This window comes from Phalacrocorax aristotelis, chromosome 1 (assembly GCF_949628215.1).
Source record: "Phalacrocorax aristotelis chromosome 1, bGulAri2.1, whole genome shotgun sequence".
Lineage (NCBI taxonomy): Eukaryota > Metazoa > Chordata > Aves > Suliformes > Phalacrocoracidae > Phalacrocorax > Phalacrocorax aristotelis.
Window position 1 is genome coordinate 20874190 of NC_134276.1, and position 9576 is coordinate 20883765.

The following is a 9576-nucleotide window of genomic DNA, read 5'->3' on the forward strand; positions in this document are numbered from 1 at the left end:
TTACTACTAGTTAACATGTTTTATTTAATTTATTTTTTTTGTATTTTTCTAAGGAAAAGATTAAACCCAAGAAAAATGTTATGAGTTTATGGCAGTCCATATAAATAAACTGTAACCAATTTACTCGAATAACTCATAATGGTGTGTAAATACTGACTTTATGTAAATATAGAAATATGTTATTTAACATAGGCATTATTGTGAGACTGGATGGTCCAGGAGCTGGCAGTTTGCCGCTCCCTGCAGGTTCACTGGGTCAAATTCAGCCTGTTTCAGGTAGCGAACAACAGATTCTGTTTAGTCACTTGTGTAAAATGAGTTATTTCTGTTTGTTTTCTGGCGGGGGACGGGCAAAACCATCGTCGCCCGGGTGCTGCTCAGCTCCTTTGCCAAGGCATGAAGGGGTATGGATGCCCTCCTGCTCCTTATGTGATCCTGCCAAAACAGGGCTGGAGTGGGCTGACATGGCAAATCAGGGAGGCTTGCAGTGCCATTCCTCCTATGCTGTGGACAAACAGAAGTCTTCATTTTCTAGTGCTGTCCATCTGGCGCCTTTCTTGAGCACTGAGATTCACTTGAAGAAAAATCTGAGGGAAAACCAGAAGAACAATTGGTGTTATTTACCTGGTATTCTGTAATGGTGTGTAAATACATACAGAATTCTGTAATTTGTATAAATACATTGCTATAGAATTTTGAAAATTGGTATTATTTCCTTGATGTCCCTTCAGAGCATTTTCTTATAACGATACACATGTGTAATAATGGGATTGTAAAAAGGTGTCCTTTCTTATTCCTAGAAAGAGTGTAAGAAATTCCAGGAAGACCAAAACCATCAATATTTTCTGTCTTCTTTGCTAAATTGGAAAAAAGTAGGGGGATAGCTTTTTGGAAAGAATTGCATTACCATTTCACCTAAAGCACGTGTGTCCGGACAAGCAACGCGGGCAAAAAGGTGACGGAGATGCAGAGCAATATTATTGTATGGGCTGGTTTTGAGCTGCATCTGGTAATGTATCAGGCAGCTCTCCCAAACTTAAGCGGGATGGATGAAACCTAGCAGAGCTGTCCAGTGTAGAGAGTGGAAAGAGAAAAACCAGGGGAAAATTGTCTTAAATTGTCACCAATCAGTGCAGAACTTAAACTGCCTGCCAACTGGAAGGAAAAAAAGACGCCTTTCATAAATAACTGGGTGTAATGTGGAGCCTGGAGATGGGGCTTTCTGGTGTAAAAAGTCAAGCATTGCTATTGTCACCCTGGGAAAAGATAAATGTGTGTTTAGGAGGGAGTTGAAGAGACTGCTTCCAAGGCAGTATCTAAGTTTCTTTGGAGACAGAATATGGCAGGAGGTAAGAGAAGATGCATCTGCAGCCTGTCTTTCAGAGTCCCTTGCATCATCTTCTTAGCTTATCCTCTGCTCTCCATACTTTTGTATCGAGTAAAGAAGCAAATACAAGGTCCAGCTCTCTCACCCATGATTGTAGCAGTAGAAATAGATGGACTGTGAGCCATGCTGAATACCTTTTTGCAAGAACACCTGTCGCAGCTAATGAATTCTCACAGAGTCCCTGTGAGGTACACTAGCAAATACGGAGATGGGGATATGGCCAGGATGCAGTTTGTTTTGCAGAAATGCAAGGTTCTCTATTCTTTGAAATTTTGATGAAATCTTGGAAACTCAACCCTTGCTCATGTAGCTGTGTGTGTAGGCAGCTGTATTTGGAACTAGGGAGTCTGGGTGAAGAAGTAACCAACAAAATAATCCTCAATATTTTTTTCCACATGGCATATCATTTACTGATCTGAGAATAGAAACCAGAAGACTTCTGTTTTCCAGAGTTCTACCTCAGTTCTTAAACTGTTAGAGCTCTCCATGGGTTCCTTGCAGGTCAATTCTGTCCTGCCTTGGTGTTATCTTTCACCTTACCATAACACTACAAGGTGGTTTTGTCACCTGGGCCCTAAATAAGTATAAACTTATCTCCCTTTGTCAGGAAGCTGGACTGACTTGCTCTAGAATTTGCTGCTGAACAGTTTGGCATTGTGAAGTGAACAGGGCATGGCTAATTAGAATCTTAAATTTGGGATTTATAAAATTAATCTGTCAGGGATGAAAAAGACAATTGTTAGAACCAAAGAAATGCTATTGCACAAGGTGTCTTGTCAGCTCAGTTTTGTGCTGGACATGAAGTTTGAAAGCAGAAAATGTTTTTTTAATAGTCAGGAAATCTAAAATGCGAATAATAATCAAGTTCCACCTGCAAAGGAGTTTATAAAACCCAGTCTTGTTGCCTTTTCCCCCAATGGTTATGTATCTTTAATAGCTTGTATACATTTTCTTCTACCTGCTAATATTTGAAAAGATTCTTCTATTTTTCATTCATTATTTCTGAAGCCCAGCTGTCTTTGTATAATTTTTCAGAGTTATTCTGGTCTGAGTTCAGGGCACGAAAGTTGCCATACGCTCCTGGGTTAGGCTAGAAGATCATGTGCTGTTGTGCTCAGAGCAGCTGGTATAGTCCATAGGATGACCTTGTCTTACTGTAGCTCTTGTTCCTTAGTACATTGTATGCTATTGCTATCATAGGAGAGATCTTTTCAAACGATCCACAAACCATGCAGGCTTTATTAAACCCCATATCTTTCTCTTAAACACACACTCACAAATATCCTGTCATGGAGAGCAGTGTATAAAGTAGAATTCAGCCCATATTGCTTTATGATGCAGAGGGGTTTTACCTCATAGAAAAAAAATAAATCCCTTTTCCTTTAGGTTGAGGGAAGTTATTTTTATGTGTAGTACTCACAAGTAGCAACTACGGCATAGTCAAAAGAATTCTGGAATTAGACTGAACTGTCAACATGTTTCTCACATTTCTGTTTTCTTGAGAAATTGCAGACCATCAAATTATGGTGATATGCAAAATATGCCCTGTAGATTTTTTTTCCATGTCCAGAGGGCCTGGATTTATGTATATCTTGCTGTTGGAGGCAGTAAGTCTAGGTGAAAAGAGCATTTCTGTAACGTTGTAACTAATTCATTTTATTGACAACCTCCCCCTCCCCCACAAAGTATAGCTTTAATTAAAATTATTATTATTCCTACCCTTGTTGAGAGAGTACATGTAAATATTGAAAGTGTCTTGAAATATTCCCTCACAGCTGTGCTCTTGAATGCATACTTTTCTATTTCATATATAATATAATTTCTATTGCTTTTTGGAAACCTTTATGCTTGTAATGAATGTCTTACATGCGCTGACTTAGTTACAGCCGAATTATGTACCTCTGTCTTTTTCAGTTAAGCCAGTTTTCTCTTCCTGGTCGTCTTACATTTTGGTAAGCAAGGCAGTAACTTCTCAGCTAGGACCCTTTTTTTCTTTTCTCTTCTTCCTGCCACAATCAGTCTTTTTTATTTGTGAACTGTAGTTAGTTTCACAAATCTTCACAAAGAACCTCCATGGTAAGATTGTGAGTCCCATCTTTTCATTCTAGGGAAGAAAAAGACTTGCTGGTAGTGATCCTCTGTGCATTTTCATCCTTGAGACATTTTTTGGTTTGACTCCAGATGGAATCAGTGCTCATATCTTCCTCTTCAGGATGGTTTGGGTCTTTATCTCCCCTGTGTTCCTAACAGGATCATTAAAAGTTTGTTCCATATATAATGTCAGTATATTCAGATATGGCATATCCATTTCCATTTCTCCGTCTACAGAGTGTTCTGGGTAAGCCCTTTTTTATTACCCATTAAGATAGTTGATGTCTAAAGTCCATTGTAGACATCACCTTATTAGCTTGAAATCTCTTTATCAGCTGCTTTGTATTACTTCATGTTTGCAACTCTAATCATAATGATTTGACATGTGTGTTAAAGATACAAAGTTTGGTTGTCAATCACTTTTGTTGTAAGACCTGAACAGCTTTCTGAGGATCAAAAGTCATGTGCACATCTCCCATTCCAGTAAGGATATTTTCTTCAGTGGCGCCAGTCCTCCCTGCTTGTCCGTCAGAGGAAAGCAGTTCTTTTGACCTCCTCAGTGTGCACGTAAATCACTTCAAATGGCCTGCTATATCACCCGCTCTCCTGTATTAGCTCTTATCCTTTTCATTCTCTTCCAAACAGGTTTTTTTAGCTGCTTCTTCCTATCAACTTAGTCTTCCTAATATAATTCTGTGGTATTTGGGTGTTGAGGCAATGAAACATGTATTTTGTAAGAGCTGTGGTTGGGTCCAGGGTACTCTCATTTCTAATCAGGCCAGTCTTTATCCAGTAAAAAACCCTGAAAGAAACAGTGAAGGAAAAGAGAAATACATGATGTTACCCCTAACCTTTAGCTCATGCTAAGATCCCTCTCAAGAGATTTCCATACTCTTAATTGTCTTTCTGGGGTTCTGTAATGTCCAATTATTTTCCAAGTGCCATTTTCTGCCATCCTATCAAAAGTGTTTTTCAATTTCTATATAGTTTGTGTACAATGAACTCCCTGAATATTCTGCTAAGGGGCTGTTCTCACACATTGCCATGGCCACAGGCAATTTTTGTTTCTTGAGATCAGTCTGCTCTTTTCCAAGCCAAATGTCTCCTGCTTGTTTCAATCTCCATTACAGTGTTCATGCCATGCTGCTCCTTGATATGGAAAAGGAGATGCTGTCTTTTGGTTTCTTGTACTATACAAGGGATTACCTCAGAAAAAGACCACCTTCATCATTCCAGGACCCCATCAAGAAATTAATATTTGGCTTCAGTAGAATTTGCACCACTTATCTTTCCCACCCCAGCCCATATTCCACGCACTTAATTAATGTTTCCATTTTTATGGCCTTACTATCTGTCTGAAAACTGCACTGCTGGTGTATGCCAGAAAGCTGTTATGAGCAGACTGGTGTTTTCCTCCTGGCCTGTCTTCATATTTGTACATACACACACAGGTACACTGCATCTTCTCCCAAGGATGGCTAGAAGCATCATGTAGCCTTCCTTCATTTTAAGACAAACAGGCCTTCTTGATTAGATTAAGGTAGGAAACTCCATCCCAGGAGTATTCCCACTGTCCTGCAGCAGCATCATGGAAAACAGGCAAACTGCTTGTCTCAGTGGTCAGTAATTCTCTTTGCTATATAGACCTGGTGGCTGCGAAATGTTAAAAAAGTAATCTAAATGAACAAGAGGCTTGAGAGTACATGTGAACCAGTTTATTTCTTGTTCCTCTCTTGCATTACTTAAATGACCAATTAAAAATCAGCCAAGGTACTCCTGAGCTGAAATTTTGAATTCAACGCTGTGTTACTTGTAGTTATAGTTTCAGTTGTGATAATAGTCAGGTAACTGCTCCACAGATTATGAAGCAATGTGCAGCTGAACACCCATTTATTTCTTGATGGAAAATGTGATTTGTTCGCAGAAATGTAGTCTTGGAGACCATATTCAGCTGTTACATGGGTATGTGGAGCCTCTAATGCACAGTAATAGTGCTTACTATCCACCTGCTACAGATGCCCATTAACCCTTCTCCTCAGCTGCCTGTCACCCATCTGCAAGGTTGAACTTCCACTGGGGCAAAGTGCTTGCTCAGACAGGCTGAGGCATCTATCCACGCTGCAGGAAATGCTCTCTGAAACAGGGGAAGCCATGAGCGAGGCAGCAAAGAGAGAAGTGGAGAAAGCAGGGTTCATCTAAGAAGGGGTACAAGGAAGGTTCTGGGTTTGCATGGGGAAATCTAGCACAGGCCAGAAACATACAGAACACAGAAATACAATTTTTTCCTGTTTCTTTTCCCTGCTTTGCCTGTGTGCCGCCCTTTTCCTTCCAAGCACACCCACTCTTCTTCACTTTGCAGCTGTCATGAGTTGTAGTGGAAGTAACTGGTGCTTCTTAGCTGCTTTAGAAGATCATGCACCGCACACCTTTAATGAGTGATCCATCTCAAGGGTTAGCTCCATAATTCAGGTGGCACTAAAAAGATTCAGACCACAGAAGCGGGTTTGGTTTGCAAGCAGTCCTGCCGTGCTGGGGTTAGAAGGCCCTTCGTCCATATACTGAGGCCTGTAACAGCCTCCCAGTTGCCTTGAGTGGGTGTTGCAGAGCCTGATGTGCCAAGGTGTGTGCTGGGCTGTGGTGGTGAGAATGAAGGTGGCTGCTGAGCAGGGGCCATGGTGTCAGGAGATGTCTGCGCTTCTTCTTTGCAAAATCCCTAGGTGGCCACAGGCAGCTACTGAAGGCATGGACAGTTTGTTCTTAATTTATCTTCACATAAATAGGTTTAGAGCTAAGCTCTGGCTTGGAGGAAACAAAACCCTGTACAATCAGTATAACTGATGCAACTAAGGAACCAGGCTTCATAGTGAGAGAAGGTAGGATAGCCTTGAAGTTTTCTTTATTTCCATAATGCTGCTCACCAGAGACATGAACCAATGTTTTCTATAGAGGTGTTCCTCTTGCTAGGATCATGCACATTCACTGCTCATTCTTCAACAGCCAGTTAGGATGTATTACTGGAGCTGTAGCCTGCTGTAGAAATAAATACATAAGATGAAAACAACATTGTGAACATCACATAAGGTGAAAATAACACGAAAAAGAGATACAGTTAATTCTAGGTTGGCCTGAATCAAATATCTGAAGCAGGACATCTTGGTAACCTTAGGCTTCTTCCACCATTGCTGTCCCTGGGACCTACTGCTTGTCTCTGTGGGCATCAGAAGACAGCAGGTAGGGTGTACAGTGTCCCATGGGGCACTCTCCCTGCCCTTGACTCACCCCTCCGGGTGTGCTGGAGGTAACAGCTGGTACTGGAGGGATGCGGTGGCCCTCTGCTTCAAAGGAACCAAGGACCAGCTCTCCCAGACTCTATGCACTCAAGCAGTGGTACTGGTGGGCAGGACCAAAGCCATTTCAATGCTGGCATCAATGTCCCTGAGCTCTCTCTGAGAAAAAGCTCCTAGATGTCAGAATTAACACCCAGTATAAAAATGGGATTTCTCCTAGAGTTAAGATTTGGTTAAGCTAAGTGGGAAAATTTATGTCCCACAGTGTTATTTTTTCAAGCTATCACGCACATCCCGGATCAACAAGGTTTTCCCCTCTTTATATTTTACCCGTCCTAATAAAAGCCAGCCAAACAGCAGCTTTCCATGAACTGTCTCTTCCTCTTCTTCCCAGTCTCAAACTGAAAATTTGTGTCTGCAGCTCATTAGGGCTTTGATCATGTCCATAAGGCTAATGCCTAAATTAGGGCCTTTAAAGACTAACAGAGATCCATTGCAATGTGGTTCTTCTAGGAACAAAGCAGGGGATGCAAGATTAAGAAAAAAAACTGGCACTTTGACTTACTTCTGCTTCCCCAAAGGGCAGAAATATTCCCTTTATAATCTCTCCAAACACTGACCATCAAGTGTCTTATCACCTGCAGTGGTAACTGGATATTGAGCTGGAAGCAAAATGCTTCTGCTTTCACCTGTTCCGTATCAGAGATGATTGTTATGCTGCTGGGAAATATCAGACACACAGAGCTTGTCACGTGTTATGTTTTATAGAAGATCCAGACAACAAATTAATCTTTCTTAAATCAATCCTCCTGCCCAAAGCAAATAAATAAACTACCCTTAGACCTTAGTTGAAAACTTGCATTTTCTAGTGTTGTTTCCTCATCAGGAGCTACATCTTACATGATCTTGCAGTACTCACTACTCCTCCGTTCACCTCCTGTTAGAGTAGGCAATTCTTCATCTATCGAACCTTATGTCTTTGAGCCATGAAGCTTCAGGCTGCTGTTCCTGCCCTGGCTAAAAGGTGTGTGCTTTCCATGACACAGGCAAAGGCGTTGCTCACCCAAACAGAACAGCTCCTGTTGAGATGCACAAGAAGCTTCTTCTTCCCTTTCCCCAACATCCAAAGAAATCGTGGGCCAAGAGTCTGACATTTAAACTGGTGGAAATACAAACTAACTCCACTGAGGTAACAGCAGGATAAATCAAACTCAAAGACTGAGATTGGCTCAGTGTTTTCTACACAGCTTGGCCGAGCTGGCAGTATTTTAGCAGCTCACCTGCAGCTGTTCTTGGGAAGCAAAAGCACAGCACAACCACCAAACTGCCCCATGTGAATACACTTGAAAATAGCAGGTTGTCACCCCGCCTAAATAAGCTATGGCTCTTTGTGTAACAACAGAGCTGAAGGGCCCCTGATCTCTCATAGGGAACGTTTATTTTAATATCAATCTTATATATATCAGACTATGAGATTTTGAGCAGAAATTGGCCCTGAATTGCTTTAAAAAATCACAGGGAACCACATGCAATTGCCTGCTCCATTTCACTTTGAGGAGGAAGGATTGGGAATTTTGCACTAGTACCTGCTTCTGGGAAGACCTGGATGGGAGCACCTCCAAAAAAAAAAGTGAAAACACACAGGTAATTCCCAATTTGTGACTAATGAATTATACAAGAGTTTCAGAAACAACTCACACAAACAAAATCATTGCAAGGGGACAGTAGTTGATGAGACAATACCTGAATATGTGCTGTAATTTTGGGAGGCAGCTATTTAAAAATGCAGCCACACAGCCTGTATTTGACTAAGCATGAAAACATGAAAAAACATTACATGCTTAATGAAAACATAGCAGAATATTAAATTTCTAAAGCTAAACAAAAGAAATCTAAAATATTTGTCCCATACTGCAATAGTGAAATAAAGAAGCACCGGGAAGATTTATTGCCCTTTCAAAGTTTTGGCTTTAAAGGTTTTCCTCATCTTTTTGGGGCTGAGCATTCAGCACTGAGACTCTTATAAGATCCATAAAGAACAGCTCACTTGCTCCTGAACTTTCAAAGTAATTGGAAAATTCACTTAAACGGCAACCAAAAAATGAATAGCTACTTAGTGAGCTGAAGTGGAAGGGTCGGAACAGCAGCAGCTATTTTATGTACACAGTCTTGGAAGCCCTTTAGCTTCTCCTTGGTTTATTTTCTGCTCCCATCTTGGCATAGGTGTCCCTGTCCCTGTCCTTCAGGTAGCTGTAGGATGCTCCTCTGCCTCTGCAGGTCATTTGTTGTTACTATCTTAGTAACTCTCCAGTTTCTTGATATCCCTCTGTATGTGTGTGGTGCAAAACTGGGCACATTGTTTCCCCATACACCCTAATTTTTTGCACTGCAGCCATGCCCTATCTCCTTTGTTGAAAATAAGGGGCCTCTAGTGAGCCAAGTCCCTTTCATACAACAAGATGCAGTTATTAAACCCTTATCCTCTTCCTTGTTCCTGCTTTAAAGCATTAGATTGGCGCATCGTGTCCAGTTATTTAAGCGTATCAAAAGGTGGAGATCTGCTAAAAGTGCTTGGTTGACAGGACTAAATCTCTGCACTCACTGCAGAGGGTGGTGCAGCAGAGTGCATTCTTCCCATCTCCTTTGGAGCAAAGTGACCTTCAGTAGCAAAATCCTTTCTCTGAAAACAAAAAAAAACATTCATTTGGCACGTTAATTAATCTGCAGTTAGCAGGCTTGGTTTTAACTTGTGTTCATGACAACACATATTTGAGGAGAAGCAGTTGAAAAAGGTTCCATACTTACCATGGA